The following is a 25,904-nucleotide window of genomic DNA, read 5'->3' on the forward strand; positions in this document are numbered from 1 at the left end:
TATTCTGAATTCTGGTTAGACTGCATTTAAAATAGTTGATGTGGTTGAGGCACAGATTAAAGGGTTATGTAGATAAAATGAAATGAATTCAGACTATGAGTTTCTCAAAGGTGGGTAATGTGTCCTTGTTGTGTTCCTGGAACATAACTGTATTAGCAAAGGTTCTCCAGAGAAACAGAACCAACAGGGTGTATGTATATATAGAGAAAGAAATTTATTTTAAAGAATTGGTGATTGTGGAGTCTTGGCAAGACCAAAATCTTCAAAATGGACTGGCATGATGGAAACTTAGGGAAGGGTTACAGTTTGTCCAAAGTTGGTTTGCTGGCAGAATTCCCTCTTCTTCCTAGTAGGAGGTCAGTTTTTTTCTATTAAGGCCTTCAGCTGATTGGATGAGGCCCTCCCACATTATGGAGGATACTCTGCTTTGCTCAGAGTTGATTTAAATGCTCATTTCATCTAAAAAATACTTTCACAGAAACATCTAGAGTAATATTTGACCAAATATCTAGGTACCATGGCTTAGTTAACACATAATATTAGCTGTCACAACAGATAATCACTAAATATTTCTTGAATGAATGAATTAATAAAAATATGAGTGAAGCGTATGCAGGCAGTTGAAGGAGATGGCCATGATTAGCTGGGGAAGAAAAGACTCAAGGACGAAAATAAAAGCTATTTTTAAATGTTTGAAGAGCTTGCAGATACTAGGGATAGTGAGGGCATGGGGTGAGTTTTGAGGCAGAAAACAAGGGGATAGATAGAAATTTTATATGTAAAACAATTGAACTCCTCTTCCCATTCTTTTGCATACATTTTCAATGAGGCAGCAAATTTCTAAGTAGGAGTTCAATATATTCTTCTCTGAAAGAATTGAATGACTCGAAAGAAAAGACTTCCATATATAGGTATTTGGAAGTCCTTCAATGCAAGGTTACCTCCCAAACCAGACATCTAAAAGGAAAACCCTTGTACCAACAATTTCTTTCATACTCAACAAAGCTTGTAATCAGCATTATAGGGTTTCATTTAAAAAATAAGTAGGTGGGCAAAGATACCAATTTATCTACCATTTAGACACAGTGTTAAGTGATTTACATGTGTTATTACATTTAATCCTTACAACAGTCTTATGAGGTAAAGTATTAGTAACATCACCTCCATTTCAGATGTGGAAGCTGAAGCACAGATTAAGAAACTTGTCAATAGGTACATAGTTTGTATGTGATTAAGATTTAAATCTGACAGATGGACTGGCAAGGAGCATAGATTTGGAAGTTAAATGGAAAAAACTTCAGATTGTAATGTATCTATTATTGGGAAGAATTGAAAATAAGATCTTCATGGTTTTATTTTAAAATGTTTACTTAGGATTGGTATACTTAACATTTTCCTGAAGAGGTAATTCCAATATAAACATAACAGTTTATAGACAAGAGGCAAAATTTACTAAATATTTTGGTGATCTGATTTCTTTTTAGATTGGAACACTGATTCCCAATCTAGTATCTATGAATGCCAAGGGGAACACAAAACAATATGAATCTTTTAAAATTGTCTTCAGTATTAAAGAAAACCTAAGTAAATTATGTATTTACTTTTTCTAAGACTGTGCAGATGAACTAAAATATCAAGTTTATCAACTCCTTATTTTATCACTGGGTCATTTGTGACATTAAAAATGGTAGTCAGGTGGTGGATGGACATTTCTTATTTTAGTTTTACATTGCTGATTTTTTTCTCCTCTCCCTGTTTTTTTCCTCCCCTAATTAAAAAAAAAATTAATGTTTACTTATTTTTGAGACAGAGAGAGACAGAGCATGAGCATGGGAGGGGAAGAGAGAGAGGGAGACATAGAATCTGAAAACAGGCTCTGGGCTCCGAGGTGTCTGCACAGAGCCCAGTGCGGGGCTTGAACTTGTGAGCATGAGATCATGACCTGAGCCAAAGTCAGACACTTAACCAACTGAGCCACACAGGCACCCCTCCCCTGAGTTTTTAAAAAATTGGAATATAGCATATACATGGAAAAGAGCACTCAGTATAAGTGTACAAATTTATTATTACAAAGCAAAAACAAAGCAAAACAAAACCATGCAATTACCACCCAGAATAAGAGAACATTACTAACTCTCAGAAACACCCCTTGTGCTTCCTTCCAATTGGTAGTACATATTTTTATTGAAAGTGTATCTAGGAATGGTATGTCTAGATTGTAGTAGCTTTTTTTAAGAGTGGCTATACAAAATTTACACTTCTAGAAATATGTGAGTGCTTTCCATCATAACTATCATTTGGTATTGTTAGTCTTTTTCACTTAGCCATTCTAGCAGGTATATCTTTTTTCATTTGCGGTTTGCCTTTTCACTTTATTAATGTTGTCTTTGATGAATAGGAACTGTTAATTATTTTTAAAGTTTTATTTATTTGTTTTGAGAGAGAGAGAGCACGAGCTGGGGAAGGACAGAGAGAGAGGGAGAGAGAGAATCCCAAGCAGGCTCTGCAATATCAATGCAGAGCCTGACACAGGACTCAGTCCCAGGAGCCATGAGATCATGACCTGAGCTGAAATCAAGTTGGGCACTTAACTGACTGAGCTACCAAGGTGCCCCAGGATTTGTTAATTTTAACTAGTTCACGGTATCAGTGTTTTTCTTTGTGGTTAGTGTTTTTTGTGTCCAATTTACGACTTTTTGCCTGCATCAAGGTTATGAGTTATTTCTTTATGTTAACTATCAGAAGTTTTATTATTCTTTCACAGTTAGATCTATTATTTATTAGGAATTGATTTTAGAAATGATGTGAGGTATATGTCAGTTTTCATTCTCCATATTGATACTCAGTTGAACCAGTACCACTTTTTGAAAAGATTATTCTTTTTCTACCACTCTACAGTGACACTTATAAAATACATATGTTCTGTTCCATTGGTCCATGTATTTATTCTCGTATAAATATCACACTATTTTTTTTCTTTCTCTAAGTTTTTGTTTAAATTCCAGTTACCATACAATGTACTATTAGTTTCAGGGTACAATTTAGTGACTCATCACTTACATACAACATACAGTGTGCTCATCACAACACGCGCCTCCTTAGTACCCATCACCTGTTTAACCCATCACCCTACCCACCTTCCTTCGAGTAACCCTCAGTTTGTTCTTTATAGTTAAGAGTCTGTGTTATGGTCTGCCTCTCTCTTTTTTTCTTACTACGTGATGTGACGTGTGTGTGTGTGTGTGTGTGTGTGTGTGTGTGTGTGTGTGTATAGAGAGAGAGTATTACTCAGTCACAAAATAGAATGAAATCTTGCCATTTGCAATGATGTGGATGGAGTTACAAAGTATGCTGAGCAATATCATACTATTTTAACTACTATTATCTTGATGTCTGATGGTGTGCCTCTTCACATCTTCTCAAGATTCTTTTGATTTTTTTTCTTTAAAAAAATTTTTTTTAATCTTTATTTTTGAGAGAGAGACAGACAGACAGAGTGCGAATGGGGGAGAAATAGAGAGGGAAACACAGAATCCTAAGCAGGCTCCAGGCTCTGAGCTGTCAGAACAGAGCCTGACATGGAACTCAAACTCACTAACCACAAATTCATGACCTGAGCCAAAGTTCAGTGCTTAACTGACTGAACCACCCAGGTGCCCCATTTTTATTTTTTCTTATATTAATTTTAGAATTAGCTTGTCAATTTCTACAAAAAATCTACTTGAGATTTTTATTGAAATTGCATTGACTCTGTAGAACAATATTGGGAAGTGGACATATTTTCAATATTTCCTCCATTAGGATGGTATATCTCTCCATTTATTTAGGTCACCTTAAAATTTTTTTTCAGTTTTATTGAGATATGATTGACAAATATATTTTTACGTTGTCCACGTGATTTTTTATTTTATTTTTATTTTTGATGTCTTTTTTTTTCAATATATGAAATTTATTGTCAGATTGGTTTCCATACAACACCCAGTGCTCATCCCAAAAGGTGCCCTCCTCAATACCCATCACCCACCACCCCTCCCTCTCACCACCCATCAACCCTCAGTTTGTTCTCAGTTTTTAAGAGTCTCTTATGCTTTGGCTCTCTCCCACTCTAACCTCCTTTTTTTTCCCCCTTCCCCCATGGGTTTCTGTTAAGTTTCTCAGGATCCACATAAGAGTGAAAACATATGGTATCTGTCTTTCTCTGTAAGGCTTATTTCACTTAGCATCACACTCTCCAGTTCCATCCACGTTGCTACAAAGGGCCATATTTCATTCTTTCTCATTGCCACGTAGTACTCCATTGTGTATATAAACCACAATTTCTTTATCCATTCATCAGTTGATGGCCATTTAGGCTCTTTCCACAATTTGGCTATTGTTGAGAGTGCTGCTATAAATTTTGGGGTACAAGTGCCCCTATGCATCAGCACTCCTGTATCCCTTGGGTAAATTCCTAGCAGTGCTATTGCTGGGTCATAGGGTAGGTCTATTTTTAATTTTTTGAGGAACCTCCACACTGTTTTCCAGAGTGGCTGCACCAATTTGCATTCCCACCAACAGTGCAAGAGGGTTCCCGTTTCTTCACATCCTCGCCAGGATCTATAGTCTCCTGATTTGTTCATTTTGGCCACTCTGACCGGTGTGAGGTGATATCTGAGTGTGTATTTCATTAGTTTTATTATGAAGTGTTTTATAGATATATATTTTAAAGTTTTTATTTATTTATTTTGAGAGAGATAATGTGTGTGCATAGGCACACGGGGTAGGGGCAGAGAGAGAAGGAAAGAGAGAGAATCTCAAGTAGTTGGTGTGAAGCCCAGTGTGGGGTTCAAACTCACAGGCTGTGAGATCATAACCTGAGCTGAAATCAAGAGTCAAATGCTTACCTGACTGAGCCACCCAGGTGCACCCTAGTATTTTAGCTTTTTGATGTTATTATAAATGGTACCATTTAAAAACTTCTATTTTTTTTTTGCCGCTGCTGCTACTGTATAAAACCAATTGCTTTTTAATTTTGATCTCAAATCCAATGATTTTACTATATTTACTTATTAATTCTAGTAATTTATCTTTATATTCTTTTGGATTTTCTACATGATAATAGCAGTTTTATTTCTTACTTTTCATTGCTTATATCTTTTATTTCCTTTTCTTTCTTGTTGCATTGACTATGACTTCCAATAAAGAGCAGTGATGTTAGTGGCATCTTTATTTGATTTCCATTCTCAAGAAGAAAGTTTTCATTCTTTCACAATTAAATATGATGATGGCTGTAGATTTTTATTTTTTATTTATTTTTGTAGTAAAATGTGCATACAGGAAGTATGCATCACACATTTGTACAACTCAATTAATTATAAACTTATGAACTTTATTTTTGTAGTAAAATGTGCATACAGGAAGTATGCATATCACATTTGTACGACTCAATTAATTCTTATAAACTTATGAACACATTTGTATCATAAGCACTCAGATCAAGAAATCAGCCCCTGAAATTCTTCCCTTAATTATTTGCATTTACTAGCTCCAAAGGATTACCACTCTCCTGATTTCTCAATCCCATAACTTTTTTAAAGTAGAACCTCTTTAATCAGTCTAAGTTCCATTTTCTTACTAGTTTGCTAGTTTTTTTTTTAAATGATGAATTGGTGTTGAATTATAGAAAGCATTTCCTGCATCTGTTGAGATGATCATATAATTTTTCTTTCTCATGCTGTTCCTGTAGTAATTTATATTGCATTACTAGAATAGACCAAACGTGATGATCCCTTTCATATATTGTAGGATTTGATTTCCTGCTACTCCGTTTAAGAGTTTTACACTCATATTCATGAGTAGGATTTGCCTTTTGTTTTGCTTTCTTGTGATATCCTTGTGCAATTTTGGTACTAATGTTATCCTGGCATCCAAAACCACATTTGGCCTTGTTTCCTATTTTTTCCATTCTGTGAAAGCATAAGTGTACTATTGGTGTTATTTCTTCCTTAAGAATTTGGCAGAATTAAGAGATTCACATAAAAAGTTGTCTCTAGGATGGGTTAGAATGGGGAGAAAATGGAGATAGGGACTTCTGTTGGTTTTTGTTATAATTCTGATGTAAGGTGATGATGGCTTTGACTGGGTTGGTGGCATGGGAAGAGAAAGGACAAATAATAGCAATATCAACATTCTGATTCATATAGCATTTTATAACTCATACATTGCTTTTATTTGATCTTTATAGTGACAGTGAGTAGAAGATTTAAAGAAAGGATGAGTTGAAGAGAACTGTAAGGTTTGGCTTTTAAGTTATTGAGAGATTACAGGTGTCACTGACTTCTGTGGGGATGTCAGCTTCTTTCTTTTTTTCCTCTTGTTTAAGAAGGATTACTGAAAATGTGTATTTATTAACTTCTTCCTTGAACCACATTTCAATGAAAGAAGAAATATAAAAACAAAAATAACTCAGTGATGATGCTGGAAATCAAGAAGAATGGTCTCAGGAGACCATAATTTCCTTATTTGTAAAATGATAGGCTTAGATTAGGTGATTACTATATTTTTCAGATTTCTAAACTTCTGTTAATTATACAGGCTAATTTACAAATTCACATCTTCTTATGGTAATTTATTTCATAGAAGAGACCTGGGAGACTAAATACTAGTATCATACCTTTAACTATTTTTTAAACATTACTCTTAACACAGTACTACACTTTTGGGAAAAGGCAATGGAATAAGGAGCAATGGTGTTGAAAATGCTCAGAAAAAAATCAACTTTTCAGCCAGAATATGAGCCACGTAAATTACCTTACTGCTTGGGGCAGCAATTAAACAAATCAATGCAGTTAATCTTAATACAGTAAATCTTGGCTCAAATGTGAGGAAAATTGAGTAGTGGGGGACTGTGGCAGGGAATACAGTGAATTCTGATAAAAATAAGGAAGAATAGGTAAGGAAAAAAATGCTCCTCTTAAGTTTTATATTTCAATAAACATATGCTTGGTACTTTTCTAATAGATTCATAAAAACTATTATAGTAAAAAGTATTATAGTACAGGTTATTTTTTATTTCAAATATTTGCATTTTTCATTTGGGAAGACAAGGCACAAAGGCAAATGGCTTCAATTCCACATCAAGGGCTCTTAGGTTGCCAGCAGGAGAAAGCAACTCTAGCTAAGGAAGCAGGAAAGGAATTTATTGGGAACTTACTGGGCAGTTTACAGAATTAAAAAAAGGGCTGAAAATCAGGCTCAGGGCAGCATTAGGTGTCTAAACAGCAGGATTTTCTCTTCTTCTCAGAGCTCCAGTTCTGGGACTTGATCTTTTCATTCTTTTTTTTTTTTTTTTTTTTTTTTTTTTAGCATCCTACATTTTTATTTATTTATTTATTTATTTATTTATTTTTAATATATGAAATTTACTGTCAAATTGGTTTCCATTGATCTTTTCATTCTTAAGCCACTCTACTTTAGATCTAAATTTTGGAAGCCATCTCCCTGGTAGAGCTTGGATTATTAGACATCCCTGTTTAAGTGATAAGAACAGCATATTGATTTATAGACCCTTAAAGAATACATACAATAGAGAAGGGAGAGTTCTCTGAAATGTAATGGAGTGCTGTTACCAAAAGAAGGAATAAATGAATTTTAGGCAACCAGAGCCCCACAAATGTTTACTATGTAGTCCAAATTGAGGCATAGTTCTAAGTAAAATAACTCCTAATTTAGATGGAATAAAGCCCTCTCCCCACCACCACCAAAACAAACAAACAAACAAACAAACAAACAAAAACCTTTCTTTTTTGGAGGATTTCTAAGCTACTTTCTGCTTGCCTACTTTTCCAGCTTCTATTTAAAAAAATTTTTTTTTAAGTTTATTTATTTATTTTGAGAGACAGAGAGAGAGAGAGCAAGGAAGCATGTGCAAGCAGGAGGAGAGGCAGAGAGAGAGGAGAGAGAGAATTCCAAGCACTCTCACTGTGAGTGTAGGACCTGAGGTGGGGCTTGATCTTGTGAACCAGGTGATCATGACCTGAACCGAAATCAAGAATCAGATGCTTAACTGACTGAGCCACCCACGTTCCCTTCTCAGCTTCTATTGAGTAAGTAGATGACTTTATAAGTTTGCTTTATGTCAAGCCCTTTCCCCCTGCTTCTTACTTTTCTTCAGAGGTATGGTCATATGTAAACAGATTTCCAAAACCTGTGACTTGCCGCTTTCACTTGGCTGCTAAGCATTTATAGCTGCTAGGATTCCTCAACTACTCTTTTCCACACTGTCCAGGATATCTTGGCACTGACTGTTCTGGAACTAAGACCAAGAGTGCTGGACTTCCTCAAACACTGTATATATAACTCATTTCCCCCCACCCCCACCCCCCAAGGTCATTTTTCATATACAGACTTGGATAAAGGTCAATTAGGAGTCCAGGAGGGCAATCCATAAAGGATGCTGGGGGTAGAATAGAAACATGGCACTAGGTAGCTCAGTTTGCTGTAATGTGAAAAATCTAAATTTGTCCCCTTTCCCACTGAAGTAGATCGTATCTTGGAGTGGAAAAATTATTACAATTGGGCAATACCCTTCCACTATGTGAAGTAAGTTTTGAATTTTATTTAAAGAATACAGGTTTGAAAGGGAAATCAATTACTTACCTGTGTAAGACACTCATGTACCTATTTGGCTCAGTTTCTCACACTAACTACTCATTAACACAGATGCTCCTTGTCTTAAATTGGGGGCACAGTGTGGTGGTGTGGGAGAGTGGAAAGATCACTAGGCAAAGTGTCAAAAGGTAGAGGCTGTGGGCTTAGCCTTAGTTATCTCTACAAATTCCAAAATTGGAGAAGAGGAGTAGAGGAAAGCTGTAGTTGCTCTCTATAGTTGCTCAGGACCTAGGCAGGTTAGAGCCAACTTCTTAGTGTCTTGAGTGCAGTCTTCTGCTTTGGGAAGTAGTGATGATATCTAAGGATGGAGACTTTCCTATTTGCAGGACACTGTCTCAGGCTTTTAAAATATATCATCTAAATCACCTGGCAAGTCTCCAAGGGAGATGATGTTACTCTCGTTTCATTTCACAGGGCAGGAAGCTGTCCACAACTGAAGAACTTGTCACATGGCCAGTAATTGCAAAATCTAAATTTAAACCCCAGTCCTATCTAACTCCAAAGCCCATGCTCCTTCTTTCTTTAAGAATTTTATAATCTATATAAGATCTGTTATTCATCTTTGTATCCAGTGTCTAATTCAGTATCTATCACAGAGTAAATTAGGAGCAAAGATAAGTGAATGTGAGCAAAGGCACAAGGTATGCATGCTCAGGTATATTCTACTTAATGATATATAGGCCAGTGTTTTGAACAAGGAGTATGTGAAGGAGGGTTGTGATGTTATTTTGAAAGTTAGATTGAGGTGGGATCATGAAATCCTTTGATGATTAGGTCAAAGGATTTAAAATATTTTCAACAGTCATTGTGAAACCCCTGGAGATTTTTTTTTTCATAGGAAAAACGTCAAGGGGTAGCACTGTGTTTTCCAGTGTCAGGAAAAATGAGCTGGATTTGGGGGATGTTGAGATAGAGTTTCTAAGGAGGTCATTGGCAGGGCCTAGAAATACATGATTGGCTTTGGAGAGAGGTCAAGGATTGACAAAGAAATTTGAGAGGCACCCACAGAGAAAACCAGAAAAAGAAAAAAAATCACTAACCAGTCTATATATGAATGAGTGAATAAATGGCACAGCCCACAAGAAATACGGTGTTAAGTGTTAGTTCCTAACAAGGTTTGCATCTCCATTCCTTGTGACATCTGGGTGTAGGGATAGAGAATTCTGTACCATACTGTTCTTTCCATCTGGTCTAGGAATACTGGGTGAGCTCTCTGGAGACATCTGCTAAGGGAGATGAATCCAGTTTTTCTTTCTCATGTTGGCTTCTCTACCTTTACATTTTCTCTCTTTCATTCCCTTTCTCCCCTACTGGATTCTATTTTCTCACACTTATTGCTGCAGTAAAAATGTTTGGTGGCATAGTGTGAGGGAAAAATAGAATGGACTATATAGCACTTGGATGTTGAGTGGGAAGATGAAAGCAGTGTATGAGATTAATTTGTTATTCTGTATTAAAATCCTACTATTTCCCTAAACTTGAATGGTACTGTGTATATTTGATAACTGAATAGCATTCATAGTATTTAGCTGCATTAAGCAAAGTCATATGAACAAGCTAGGCTACTTAGCATTATAGAAAATTTGAGACAATTTTTAGGACCTATTTGCCTTGGCTGAATAATGGCACTCTTGTTCAGATGACTGTTAGATAAAAAGAAAAATATTTTATAGCATATGAACTGGATTCTTTAGCTGTCTTAAGTCTACCTTTGTGCTCTTTCTTATTGTCGATATTATATAAATAACACGGATGTTCTGCTTTAAATGTACCTTAGAAAATAGTTCGGTGCCAGGTTTGACTATGGAGAGTCTGTCATGTTTTTCCACTCTGAAACTTACTCTGTGGTTTTTTTTTTTTAATACCCTTTTACAAATACAGTCCTGAAATGCTTTGTTTCCTTTTTTATGCATAAGAGCATGCTCATTGGAAGCATATTGTGTGTGAAGATTGTCAGTTGTTCAAACTTGTGCACTGATGGTGAGCTGAAAATCTTTTTTAGCCTTCTTCTTTGTAAAAATGATTTTTACAACACCACTCCACAAATATTCAGTGTTAACAGTAAAATTACTTCTAGAGCTATTAAAAAGAAGAATAAGAAAAACCCTATGTTAAAAATGAATAGTGCATTTATTTTAATCTTTGGCTTCACTCCTCCACCAGCTTCCTATTTGGCTACTTAAAAGGGTGCAGTAAAATTCCCCAAAAGTGTTAATATTTATTTCTGGAACTGCTCCAGGAGCATGTCAAAAGAATTTTGAAAAGAACATTCACTTAGGTATAACAGCTTTGGAATACATAATAAGATATATTAGTATGCTTTTAAAAGGATCATGGGTAGAGCATGAAGAATATGAAAGTGTATGAACCCCTTTATTGTTGTTCATGATTAAACCAAAATTGTTTGCATGTGAACAGATTTAATTGTTTACAAAATCTGCATAACACTATCAACAGAATGAGATGATGGGGGGGCAGGTGGGAGGCGTAAGAGCTTTTAGCCTGATTATGATTCATAGATGTTCATCTAATAAATTGCTTTTCCTGAATCTGAAAGAAAAATAGCAATGAGAACAATTAGGTACTTATAGGCAACTAAAAATAATTCTATTGATTCCATATTTTTAATTATGAGTTAATCTGGGTTAGAAGAATGACAAGACTTAGAAAATGAATAAGGTGTCCTTAGATTCTTTAGGAGGGTCAGTGACAGGGTAACTAGATATCTCTTTTTAAAGAAATTGCTCTAAAGAATTGCTTTAAAGAAATTTGATTTATTATATAAAGGATTTTTTTAAACGTTGATTTTCTTCCTTAAGTGATTATATGAAACTAGGAAAAAGATCAACATAATCATTCTCTCTCTAAAAATTGTATTTGTTGTTATTTTACAGTTTATAACAATACCTCTATTTTCAGTTTCTCTTACAGGTTTCACTCTACACTGGTCAGATATGAATGGGTTTTTGACAATATGTATGGTTGTGTTGTTTAGTGAATGTGCCTAACTATTGTGGTAGTCTTATTGCTCTACCAGTCCCATCACACATAGTTTTGAAGCCATTCTCCGTGTGTCCTCCAGAGAACTCTTTCTTTCTAGTACATAAATTTGATCATATCAGTAGACTATTTAAGATTCTTGACTTTCATGACCCCAGCCTTCTCACAGAGTCTTCCCTATGTATGTATGTCAGCAACCTTATACCTCCCTCTACTCTACCTGGAAAATAGTTTTGTTTTGTTTTTGTCTTTAGGACAAAAAACACTTAAGCACTCATGTCCTTTTTTATGAAACCTTCTCCAGACTTTTGACAGGCTGATTGGTCCTATGTTTTTTGTCTTTTTTGTTTTCAACTGTATACGAAATAGAATTTTATCATAACACCTATGACACTTTTTTGGTGTCCATGTTTGTGTTCCTCTTCTAAACTCCAAAGAGGAAATCCCAATAAATATTAACCATGGGGATTCAGGAACAAGAAATCATAATTCCTAGAAATTCTTAGGAATTCTTAAATCATAAGCTGTTCTTAAAATATTTCTAGCAGTCTTTATATCCTGTATTCATCATTATGAATATCTAAAATTTTGTATACTATATGAAAAATGTTAAGGTTAGTAGTATCAATAAAGAACTGCAGCCTCCAATGAATATTTAAACCCTAGAAAACACCAGTGAATAGTTAGTGGGTTTTTTCAAAAAACATGACATTCAGACTTCCTACCTAGTAAAACTAAGAGACCACACAGAATCATGTGGCAAATGGCTAATGTAAGGACTTACTTTGCTTCCCAAACTCATAGGATTTGTATAAATTATATTATGCATATAAACACGTTAATATTTATTTTATTTTCAAGAGTGGTTCACTTTTAGCAGCAGACGGGGCCATGAACAGACACATAACTTGACGACAGCGACAAATAAGACTGACCAATTAATTAAATCATGACCATCTTTCTTTTATGTTTGCCTGCCCTGGTTCTTAGCAATGTTGACCTGAACCCTCTACTCCTTGTGTTGTGTCAGCACTTCCTACTCTTGCTGCTAGCTTGATGTGTGTATATTCCTTTAACCAGTGATGTCTCCATGTTGTTAAGCTTTAATTCTCACAGCAGATTGTAATACTTTTCCTAGTTCTGATTTTCTCTATTTCTTGACTGATTTTTTTTGGGGGGGATGGGGGATTTGGAATTCAGAAAAATAATAAATTTTCTGAAAAATGCTGGAAACTCATTCTTGTATGGAAACAATCTCCAATGCCTAGTATATTAGACATTCAGTAAAATATTTTGAGATATTTCTTAAGTGAATATTACTTTGTAGTCCAAAAGCATCTAACATAGTATCTGGTACATAGAGATACTTACAATATTTTAATGATTGTATCTGTAGTTCTTTCGAATCAGGGTCATGATAAAGTCGGGCATCAGAGTTTAGATTTGGTAATTGCCACCAGAAATGCCAGGTTATCTTTTATTATTTAGGTGTCTTGGGAGTCGATAATCCTTTATTTACCTAAAATCAAAGAGAAAACTCATAAGATGTTTAAAACTCACCAAAAACTTTGTGTAATATGCTTTTGTAGAACTCTCTTTTATAGAGTTTGTTTCTATGGCCATTAATTATTTGATTATTTGCTTGATGTTTGAATTTTTTAAAAATTTTTTAAGGTTTTTATTTTGAGAGAGACAGTGAGAATGTGAGGAGGGGAGGGACAGAGAGAGAGGGATTCCCAAGCAGGCTCCACACTGCCAATGCAGAGCCCAGTGTGGGGCTCGAACCCACAAAACTGTGAGATCATGACCTGAGCTGAAACTGAGAGTCAGAAGCTTAACCAACTGAGCCACCCAGGTGCCCCTCTTGATGTTTGACTTCTTGATTGAGCTACCTGAGGGCAGGGATTATTTCTTTTGTATTCACAGGTGTGATCTTAGAAGGTACTGGTTAACCACAGTATATGCATGGAATAGGCAGCTTATTTAGTATTTATTGTATGCATAAGTGAATGAAGAAGATGGCAATGTGAATGAAGAATAATACCCCAGGATGTGAGCCTCTTTTACTGAGATCCCTGAGAGATTCTGAAGAACACAGTTTGAAAACCACTACTATATTCCTTGATACAGGCTGAATAAATATGTCACATGGTCTTGCAAAAGATTTTCTCTCTGAAGGACTGGTAGTGAAATGTTATTATCCTAACTGTATACCTTTTACCCTGTCTGTTTTAGTAACATGTGTTGTTATAAGAAATAGTGCATTATTAATATTGTCATTGATCCTATTATTTACTTCCTTGTGACCTCTTTAGAAAGAGCGTTTCACCCCTTTCAACTTACTGAATAGTTTTTGCTTAAATATTGATCCAAGGATATCATGATACAATGTTCTTCTAAATTCTGAAGGTTAAAAAAATTCCTTATTTAGATTTTTAGTATCTCCTCCTTGTTTAGTGTAACTAGTTTTGTGGGATGGAATAGTAGATATATTAATACTTGGGATGTTTTACTTATGTCCTGATTTCATCGTGGTATCAAGTGGGGGTAGGGTGAAGGCAGAAAACTTAATTTGGAAAAGTTGAACCAAAGGCGGTTAAATGCCAGAAAAAGGCATCTAATCTTCTGAATAGATATTTTAGATAAGAATTCCCTGAACATGATATTGTTGAGACTTTCCTCAACTTGTTTTCTCTGTTTCTAACACTGAAGACCAAGCTAACATACTAGTTTTCTGTATTCTGATGATTCCTGGGGTATCAGATGATCAAGATAAAAAAATCCAGTTCAGTTCCATACGGGACTAGTTTCTGGAGCTGGAAAATGTAGAGGTGGAAAGCAGCTACTCAGTCAGAATATGTGGTTGTTGTCATGGAAAACTAAAATTTATGCTTAGAGTGAAAATGTAGATGTTTCATTAGTACAGATTTTTATGGAAAGTCAAACAAAAAAGAACTAGAACGGAAGAGCATATTATCAGATCTTTTGTACTGTTTAATTTTGATTGGATTTTTATCAGGTGTTTTTTATTTCTTTTAGTTGTGGGGAACTTGATCTAGTATTTATATTTGTGGCTGATTTAGAGTATATTGAGCTAGCTAAGAAGAATTTTCCCCATATGTATTTGTCAAAAGCAAATAAAGCTATCAGTTTTGAACTTGACAACACAGTCTTCACTGAAAAAGAGCAATCAAACACATTTAATCTATTCATACAAACTGAATTCTATCCCTTGAGTCACTTAACATAATTAGGATATTTCTGCTTAGGATTGTAAAATGCTTCCACTATTTTGTAAGGATTTAAAAAGGAAGACAAAGGAGTGGCTCAGTCAGTGAAGCGTCTGACTCCTGGTTTTGGCTCAGGTCATGATCTCAGGGTTTTGTGAGTTCAAGCCTGATGCAGGGCTCTGTGCTGGCAGCACAGAGCCTGCTTGGGATCATCTCTCTCCTTCTCTCTCTGCCCATCCCCCACTCACACTGTCTCTGTCTCTTTCAAAATAAATAACCATAAAAAAGGGAAGACAAAAATACCTATTTATAAAAACCTAGAATTATTGATGTCTTTTGTGTATTGAAAATTTGAGTTAGATGATAGAGAATTTGGTTTACTTTGAAGTTATACATTTAAAATAAATGCTATAGCATGAAGATGGGACTTTCAAGTTACTAGGGGACTTAAGATAAATTTTAGAGAAAAGAAAGAGTTTATAAGAATAACTCCCAAGATAAGTGGTATTTTTTAATCTATATTTTTATATTGAGGGGAGGGAGTAGAAAAGAAAACCCCTATACTAGGCCCTACTAAGTGGCAGCTTCTTGTTCCATAGGATTAAGCAGTCTACATATTTAATGCAATCCCTATCAAAACCCCAACAGCATTTTTCACAGAACTAGAACAAACAATCCTAAAGTGGATATGGAGCCACAAAAGACCCCGAAAAGCCAAAGCAATCTTGAAAAATAAAAGCAAAGCTGGAGAAATCACAATCCCAGATTTTAAGATATACTACAAAGCTGTAGTGATCAAAGCAGTATGGTACTGGCACAAAAATAGACACATAGATCAGTAGAACAGAATAGAAAATCCTAAAATCATGATTAGGTGGTCAGTTAATCTTCAACAAGACAAAAATATGCAGTGGGAAAAAGTCTCTTCAACAAATTGTGCTGGGAAAACTGGACAGCTACATGCAAACTAATGAAACTGGATCACTTTCTATCCCTTTCTTACACCATACAGAAAAATAAACTCAAAATGAATTCAAGACCTAAATGTGAGACATGAAACAATAAAAATTCTAGAAGAGAGCACAGGCAGTAATTTTTCTGACATTGGCCATAGCAACATATTTCTAGATATGTCTCTTGAGGCAAGGGAAACAAAAGCAAAAATAAACTATTGGGACTACATCAAAGTAAAAAGCTTCTACAGCAAAGGAAACAATCAACAGGATTAAAACTGGGAAAAAATTTGAAACTGACATATCCAATAAAGGCTTATTTGCTCAAATATTTAAAGCACTGATACAGCCTAACACCCCCCCCCCCCCAATAATCTAATTAAAAATGGGCAGAAAACACAAACAGAAATTTCTCCAGAGAAATGGCCATTGAAATGGCCAACAGACACATGAAAAGATGCTCAGCATCACTCATCATCAGGGAAATGCAGATCAAAACTACAGTGTTATATCACCTCACATCTGTCAAAATGGCTAACATGAACAACACAAGAAACAACAAGTGTTGGTGAGGATGTAGAGAAAAAGTGACCTTTATGTACTGTTGTTGATGGGAATGCAAACTGGTGCAGCCACTGTGGAAAACAGTGTGGAGGTTCCTAAAAAAATTAAAAATAGAAGTATATGATCCAGTGATGCCACTACTGGTTATTTACCCAAAGAATATGAAAACACTAATTTGAAAAGATATATACACCGCTGTGTTTATTGTAGCATTACTTATAATAGCCAAATGATTAAAGCAGCTCAAATGACCATGGATAGATGAATGGATAAATGCTGCAAAAGATATCAACCATATATCATATAACCTTACTGAATCTGTAAGAAACTGTACTTGCAGTGAAACCAGTGAACCTAAATCACTGTTGATAATATGGGTGTCACTTATAACACAATTATTAAGAAATGTTTCTGAAATGTCATAAAGAGGAAATAATACTGTAGCATTAAAGTTCCACATTATTTGATCAAGACTTTGGGGTCAAAGTAAGAAGAGAAAAATGCAAATTATGCTTTGTTAAGGATGAATATAGTTATAACCTAATTCTTGACATCAATAAGAAATATAGGTTTAATGTATTTGTAAAAACAAAAGGACTAATAATAGAAATAAAATGTTGAGGAAAAGTTTTGAGAAAGGAATAAAGAAATGAAAAAAGCTTGATTACAAAAACTAAAGAAAGAGTACAAAGAACAGGAAAGGATAATAATGACTAGGTAAAATTCAGTCACAGGAATAATACCAAATGTGAACACATTAAAAGACAAAGCTTTTCAGATTTTAGACCAAAAAAAGCCAACTGCAGTTATGACTGTTTTTAAGAGATGTGGCCAAGATAAAATGACAGAAATAGAAGGAAAAAAATGGATAGTCAACACTATACCAGTTAAATGAAAAGAAAGAGAATGCTTAGGTAGCAATATTAATAGCTAACAAAATTCAAGATGAAGAGCATTATATAACATTAAACTGTAATTTTTTGGTAATAAAATATGTAATCCATAAAGATGATACATCATTCTTTTGCTTAACTGAAAAACGTAACAAAACTTATGAAGCAAATTTAGAAATACAAAGAAAATTTGGTTACAGTTCAATCACAGACTTTCTCTTCCTGTTCTCCACCATGGTGCAGGGTCAAGATGAAAAGGATAACCCCTTGCAGGAACTTTGCATCTGCAAGCTTTGCCTCAACATCTTTGTGGGGGAGAGTGGAGAGAGACTGATCCTGGTGGCTAAGGTGCTGGAGCTGTTTACAAGACAGACCGCTGTGTTTTCCAAACCTAGATGCACTATTAGGTCCCTTGGCATCAGGAGAAATGAAAAGATTGCCATCCTTCATAGTCTGTGGGGCTAAGGCAGAAGAAATCCTGGAGAAAGGTCTAAGGGTGAGGGAGTTGGCGTTAAGAAAAAGTAACTTCTTCAGTATTGGAAACTTTGGTTTTGGGATCCAGGAGCTCATGTCTCTGGGGATCAAATATGACTCAAGAATTGGTATCTATGGCCTGGACTTCTTTGTGGTGCTGAGTAGGCCAGGTTTCAGCATCACAGACTAGAAGCTCAGGACAGGCTGTGTTGGGGCCAAACATAGAATCAGCAAAGAGGAGGCCGTGCACTGGTTCCAGCAGAAGTATGATGGGATGATGGGATCATCCTTCTTGGCAAATAAATTACTATTTCTATATAAAACATCAGTAAAAACTTTTCAGTGAAATGTGGAAAAAAAAAGTTCAACCACAGTGATATACTGTGTATGGTAACATTTCTTAGATTGTGATGATGAAGTAGAAAAGCTAAGGGTATAGATGGTATGAATTATGCAATTAGTAGTTTTAAAAATATACATCTCACCTTTAAGAACAGAGAATATACTTTTTAGTGCTTATGTAACAGAAGAAAATTACATACTCGTTTTTAAAGAACATCTAAATAAATTTGAATTTGAATAATTATTCTCTCTGACTATAATGTGGTAAAACTATAAATACATCATTAAGAGACAACAAATTTAAGCACTTATAAATTTAAAAGCAAGCACTAATTTTCAGGGTGAAAAGGAAATCAAAAGTGAATTTTATAAAGTATATATATAATAATTGAAATTAAAATATGACTTGTCAAAACCTAAGTGATATGGACAAAACCTTACTCAGTAGAAAAGTGATAGCCTGTTATGCTTTTGCTTTCAAATAGGAAAGAATAAAATAAGCATTCAACTAAAGAGCTAGAAGAAAGAATACAACAATAATTGTATGATGAATTGTTATAGTTAAGAACAGAAGGTAATATGTTAGTAAACAAGTACATGAATAAATAACTCATCTGGTAGGTGTTTGATAAAAATCAAGTTAACTGGGGGTGCCTGGGTGGCTTAGTCGGTTAAGTGCCCAACTTCAGCTCAAGTCATGATCTCACAGCTCATGAGGTTGAGCCCCACATCAGGCTCTGTGCTGACAGCTCAAAGCCTGGAGTCTGTTTCCGATTCTGTGTCTCCCTCTCTCTCTGCCCTTCTCCTGCTCATGCTCTGTCTCTCTCTCAAAAATAAATAAACATTAAAAAAATTTAAAAAATCAAGTTAACTGTATCTTTGAATATGACAATAAAATAGACCCACCTAGGCATATGAAAGAAAAAATAATACAGAACATTAGGAATGAAAATGGTGGTAGAATTGCAAATATAGAAGATAAAAAATATAAAAATATGTAGTTCTTATTCAGTAAGAAAACATAAGTGGAAATAATTAACTTCTTAAAAAATGTCAATTATGGAATTGATGCATGTCAAGGTTGACTGTATTGATAGATCAGTAACCATTGAACACATTGGAAATTTTAAGGATTTACTCTACAGAAGTGCTAGTACTAGATTATTTTACATGTGTGTTCTTTTAAATTTTCAGGTAACAGACAATTTAGTTTCTGTTGGTTGATTAGAAAAAGACAGGGGCGCCTGGATGGCGCAGTCGGTTAAGCGTCCGACTTCAGCCAGGTCACGATCTCGCGGTCCGTGAGTTCGAGCCCCGCGTCAGGCTCTGGGCTGATGGCTCGGAGCCTGGAGCCTGTTTCCGATTCTGTGTCTCCCTCTCTCTCTGCCCCTCCCCCGTTCATGCTCTGTCTCTCTCTGTCCCAAAAATAAATTAAAAAAAAAAAAAAAAAAAAGTTGAAAAAAAAAAAAAAAAAAAAAGACAGAAAACTCTTCAGTTTACCTAACTCTCATATCAAATTGAAATGAGATAAGAAAACTGGAGACCAATTTTACATATGAATGAGGATGCAAAATCCTAAATTACAAATAGCAATCCAGTATCATGTTAAATATATATATATATGTATATATATTTTGTATATATAAATATATACATATATACATATATGTATATATGTATATATATATATACATATATATATTTTGTATATATACATATATACATATAAAATATATATATATATTTATATATATTTTGTATGTATATATATATACATACATACACACCATAGGGAGACAAATTTAATTCTAGGAGTGTAAAGATGATTCTTACCAGGAATAAATATGTTAATGTATTAAAAGGGAAAACCTATATAATCATCCTGGATTATATCCTAAATAAATTTAACAAACCATAAGAGTATTCTGGATTACTCTTTATAGAAATAATGACGATTACTCTGTGTCATGCACTGAGTAAGCACTTTACATGGACTGTCTAATGTAACCTTCCTAAAAACCCTATGAAGTAGCTAGTACTGGTATGTTCATTTTATAGATAAGGAAACTGAGGCACAGCATGGTTACATAATCTTACCAAGGTCATGCAGTTAGAGATGGAACGAGCATTTGAACTTTGACAGTTTGAATCATGAATCTGTTTTTATCCATTATGTTAAAAAAAAAATTTTTTTAATGTTTATTCATTTTTGAGAGAGACAGAGACAGAACGCGAGTGGGTTAGGGGCAGAGAGAGAGGGAGACAAGAATCCGTAGCTCCAGGCTCCAAGCTGTCAGCACAGAGCCTGACGCGGGGCTCGAACCCATGAGCTGTGAGATCATGACCTGAGCTGAAGTCAGATGCTCAACTGACTGAGCCACCCAGGCACCCCTACCCATTATGTTATTCATTGTCTTTTTGTTCATTACTGAAAGAACAAAAGCTTCTTTTAATGTGGCAAAAAGATATCCATGAGAATCCAACAGCAAAGGTCATACCAAATGGTGAAACCCTACCAGACAGGCCATAAAATTCATCAGTACGACAAGAATTATCCTCTCATTATTTTAGTGGTTCTTGTCAATGCTGTTTTTTAAGGGGAAAAAAATTCAGGATAAGGTCAGCTGATTAACAGTTCCATCTGCAACCTGAAACCCTCCTTGCCATGAAACATAACATACTCACGTACTCCAGGGATTAAGGTGTAGATATCTTTGGGATACCATTGTTCTGCTTAGCACAGTATCTTTGGAAATATTGTTACCTAAGAAGAGAATGAGAATAAGAACAATTTCCACCAAAATCAGTGTTTGCATAATAGTGAAAGATTAATCTGCCTTGTGAGTTGGTTTATTTTTCAAGAATTATACTCATAGAAGAGAAGATGAGGGTGGGAGAATAATGTTTTATACTCTGAGACCCAGTGACAAAGTTGAAACTGTGTTGAAATAGATGTTCTAGTTTTCTTCTCATATTTTCTTAACTCTGTGGTTCTCTGTATGGTTACAGATTCTTATATTCTAAAATACTGTCTTGTGGCATATACTATATATATAGTAGAGAGATCATAAATTGTGTGATTATAACTCAAGGAGTTATTTCTGCTCACAGTTGGCCAGTTCTGGTTTGCTGTGTGACTATGTTATTGCAATTTGCATCAAGTGATTCAGGGTGCATATTATTCATTAGAAAATATTTGGTTAGTGTAATTTTAGCTATAGTGTTCCCTATATAAACTCACTTATGTAAAATGTGCATTTATGGTCTCCATTGTGACTAGGTAGTAGGTCTATTGCATAGCTTTACTTACAAGATGAGAAATTGTTACATTTTCTGTGACTGAATCAAATAGGCATTTATTTATCACAAAGTCAGTGTTTTCAGTTACTTTTAGAAAGCATTTTAAATTATCAGAGTTAATCTTAAAATTTCCACATGTGGCTATCAAGCACTTGTAATATGGCTAGTCCTAATTGCAATGTGCCATAAATATAAAATAAACACTGATGTTGAAAACATTACCAGAAGGAATTTAAAAATACCTCAATAATTTTATATTGATTATGTGTTTAAATGATAGTATTTTGGATATAGTAGATTAAATCAAATATATTAAAACTAATTTCACTCTTTTTGCTTTTTTATTGTGGCTATTAAAACCTTTAAATTTACATGTATATTCACATTATTCTAGATCCATTTGGTCCACATGAGACACTTCTAATGATAATAGAAGCTCATGATAATAAACTTACATCATCACTATAGGGATAAGAACTTAACTTACGGTACTACACTCAAAAGCATGTGTACGTCTTTGCAGTTCATCCAAAAATGGAAACAAACTATTCAGATACAAATTTCAAAGAAGAGGGACTTTGTTTTGCATTGCATGAAATTATCTGATGCAATAGAAGACTATTCCTACATACTTTGACACCCTCCCTGAGGCATTCGATGCACATTCTGTGTGAGTTTCTATATCTGGAGCCCTGGAGTGATTTCAGGTGTCAGGGGTCGTATATGAAAATCAAGGAAAGCTGTAACAGTCTTATGTTGCTAGTGGATATTTCCCATAGGTTGGTAGAGGGCGTAATGATCAATTTGCGGAGTAGCTGTGCCTAAATCTTATTTACTATACTTGTGAATATATTGGCCCAAGAAATTCAGGCTTATAGTTTATTTAGGAATAATCTTCTTTAATATGTGAAAGCTCAGGGAATAAAACATTCTGACTAAACAATGTCCTGGTTATTTGAAAATTCTCTAGGAAACCTATTTTATGTTTGTTTTAAAACCTACTAATCCAATTTTTTTTTTTTTTTTTTTTTTTTTTTTTGCATTTGTACAGATACTTAACAAAGGAAATTAAACCTTTGGTAATTAGGGATCTCAGATTGTCTCAGAACATTCATCCTGGGCAAGAATCTCCACATACAGAATTTAAAATATTGACAAGTAGATATAGGAGAAGGAATTGACTGCACATTAGACTAACACCAAAGATCTATACATTGCCCTTTTTTGGGGAATTAGACTAACACCAAAGATCTATACATTGCCCTTTTTTTTTTGAAATAAGAATGTAACAAGCATTTATAATTGCTTAGAAACTCTTGCACTTTGTAAAACAGATTTATGTTAGTATAGGCCCTCTTTAAATTTGAGGATTATTATTGAGAAACAAGGGGAGCACAGTGCAAAAATGTTGGAATGAAGTAGAACATTAGCACAAAGCTTGAGCTTTTAAACATCAAGTTTTATTATTTAAAATATGTTTTTAGTTGGAAGCTTTGGGTCTGGCTTATTTATAGTGTTTCAAATATGTGTGCATGTGCTCTGGGTATGTGCGTATAGGCTCTGTCAATAGGTACAGTCAAATATATTTATATATATACTAAATCTCCATGCTAAACCTCCTTGCTTTTAAAAAAAAGATTGCATTCACATCCATTCTGTTTAGGAAAGCAGACATGCACTAGAGATTTTTTTTCATGCTATCATAATTTTTTTTTCTGATAATGGGGAACTGAGGATGGTATAGGTACATGGAATCTATAGACCCTGAATCTTATTTCAGTTATAAATACCAGTATCTTCCTTATTAACCATTTATAAGGTCTCATAACATACAGGACATTTTTAGAAATAGATGGAGTTAATTTACAGTATTTTCTTATTTCTTTTCCCTACTTTGCTGGAGGTATTCCTGAGCAACATAGTGTTCTAGTTAACTTTAACTGAAACTTGGGTTTCCCCAAAATATACCACTGCCCTTGCAGTTCTCTGTAATGGAAATATCTCATCATCATGCATTTCATTCATGGTAGAAACTTCATTATTTTTCTCTTATCGTATCATACGCATACCTTCTCCCATAAGTCTTATTTTAGACATATCTATTTGAATTTCCTCCCTCTTTTCTATCCACTACTATATCTCCATTAGTTCAGATTTCTTTGCTCCTTCCCTAGACATACTAGCCTAACTCTCTGCCACTAATTTGTGTACTCTGTTCACCTTCCAAATGTCACAAGAACTCTCATTCTAAAACACTGTTCTTGTATCTTTCTGATACAAGATATCTGTCCGATAATGCTCTTAGATCCAGGTTGCCTACAGAATAAAGACTAAGCTTCTTGACATGTTGTAAGTCACTTCACAATCTGAATAAACCTGTGTTTTCTTCCCTTGTAATTTATTGTCTTTTTGTTTTTCCTTGAATACACGATAATTTTGACTCTTCAAATAATTCAGAGGTGAATGATGTATTTTTGCATGCATTTTTTTCTATGTTAATGCAAATCTTAGACAATGGGAATAATAACAACATCTGTCTTTTAGTTGTGTGGATATAAATCAGTTAATACATGTAAAACATTTAGGATATTGGCACACAATATTCTGAAGTTTGCTTTTTTCACTTAATATGTTTTAGTTAACTTTATTTATTTTTCCTTCCAAATTTTTATTTAAATTCTAGCTAGTTAACATACAGTCCAGTATTGGTTTTAGGATTAGAATTTAGTGATTCTTCAATTACATACAAATGTTTTGGTTAACTTTTAAGGTCAATACATATAGATCAAACTAACTTTAGTAGTTGATATTCCGTGGTGTAGGTGGATCTTAATTAATTTTTCCCTTTTTGAAGGTCATTCATCTGCTTTTTTTTATAGTACTAAAATTATACAGTAACTAGTTTTGTATCTGTAGTCTTCATATAAGTACTTTTATTTCATAGGCATCTAGAGGAATTTGAAGAAAAAAATTGTGAAACAAGAAGCACTGAGAGAATCTGTGTACCACCAATTATAAACAGTCCTAAAAAATATGATTCTAGTGCCAAAACAGAGAAATCAATGAATACAAGAAAACCCCTAGAAATAGACTAGCACTGCATATAAGAATTTACTATAAGATAAAGTTGATATTTGAAAAATTAAGAAAAGATAAAATCATTCAAGAAATATTCCTGAAAAAATGTTTTCATGATTGAGGGTGAAAAATACTCATTTCTCTGCCTCATGCTATCTGGTATCCCTTTCCTTAACTCTGTCTGTTACCTGGTAGTCCAGAGACCATGAGTTTAATCCATTCCAGAGAATAAAATCTCTCATTCTGCTGTTCCAAGAAGAGCAAGGAATCTGAGATTTGATATAGATTGATACAGATTTTCAACCAATGCTGCTAGTTATTTCAGTATTCCATTCCTTTTTATTTTTGAGTAGTATTCCATTGTATGGATATATCATGATTTATTTATCCATTCACCTGTTTTTTTTTAATTTTAATTTTTTTAATGTTTATTTTTGAGAGACAGACAGAGAGTGAGTGGTGGGGGCTGGGGGTGCAGAGAGAGAGGGAGACACAGAATCCAAAGCAGGCTCCAGGCTCCGAGCTGTCAGTGCAGAGCCTGACACAGGCTGGAATTCATAATCTGCAAGATCATGACCTGAACTGAATTCTACCGCTTAACCCACTGAGCCACCCAGGCACCTCTATCCATTCACCTGTTAATGAACCTTTGAATTGTTTCGGTTTTGGACTATATTATAAATAAGACTTTAGGAATATTTATATATAAATCTTGGTGTGAGCATATGCTGTCATTTCTCTTGACTAAATAACTAGGGTGGAGTGACTGATTGTATTGTAGTTAAATATTTAACTTTTTAAGAAACTACCAAATTGTTTCCTAAAGTTGTTGTACTATTTTATGTGGCTACCTGCAGTATATGAGAGTTGTAGTTGATTTATATCCCTGTCAACATTGGTTTGTGAAGTCTTTTTAATCATGGCCATTCTAATAGGTATAACTAGTATCTCATGACTTTAATTTGCATTTCTCTAAAGACAAATGATGTTGAGCACCTTTTCATGTTCATACTTGCCATCTGTATATCTTTGTTGTAGTATCTGCTTCAAATCTTTTGATTTTTTTTAAGTTGTTGATTTTCTTGTTCGTATATTTTAGGGTTTCTTATCTGGATCAAAGGCTATATCAGAAAATGTGATTTGCAAATGTTTTCTCTCAGTTCATTTCCTTTTTATTTTCTTTAACAGTGTCTTTGAAGAGCAGAAATTCTTAACTGTTGAAATTTTAATTTGTCAAATTTTCTTGTGTGGGTCATTTTGGTGTCATATCAAGAAATCTTTGCTTCACCTAAGGTGACAAAAATTTTCTAATATATTTTCTTATAGAAGTTCTATAGTTTTAGGTTCTGCTTTTAGATCTAGGATTCATTTTTAAGTTAATTTTTGTATATGGTATGGTGAGGTATGGTCAAACTATTTAT

The 25,904-nt window shown here is 34.4% G+C and overlaps 1 protein-coding gene and 1 pseudogene across 14 annotated transcripts in view; both read left to right on the top strand.

Annotated features, from left to right (window-relative positions):
• ANKS1B (ankyrin repeat and sterile alpha motif domain containing 1B) overlaps positions 1–25,904 on the top strand; it is a 1,073,811-nt gene that overhangs the window by 117,246 nt on the left and 930,661 nt on the right. The gene's annotated exons all lie outside the window — the stretch shown is intronic.
• On the top strand, positions 17,524–18,109 carry LOC109265388 (60S ribosomal protein L11-like; annotated as a pseudogene).

The sequence above is a fragment of the Panthera pardus genome, unplaced genomic scaffold (assembly GCF_024362965.1).
Source record: "Panthera pardus isolate Hobbes unplaced genomic scaffold, ASM2436296v1 HiC_scaffold_6, whole genome shotgun sequence".
NCBI lineage: Eukaryota > Metazoa > Chordata > Mammalia > Carnivora > Felidae > Panthera > Panthera pardus.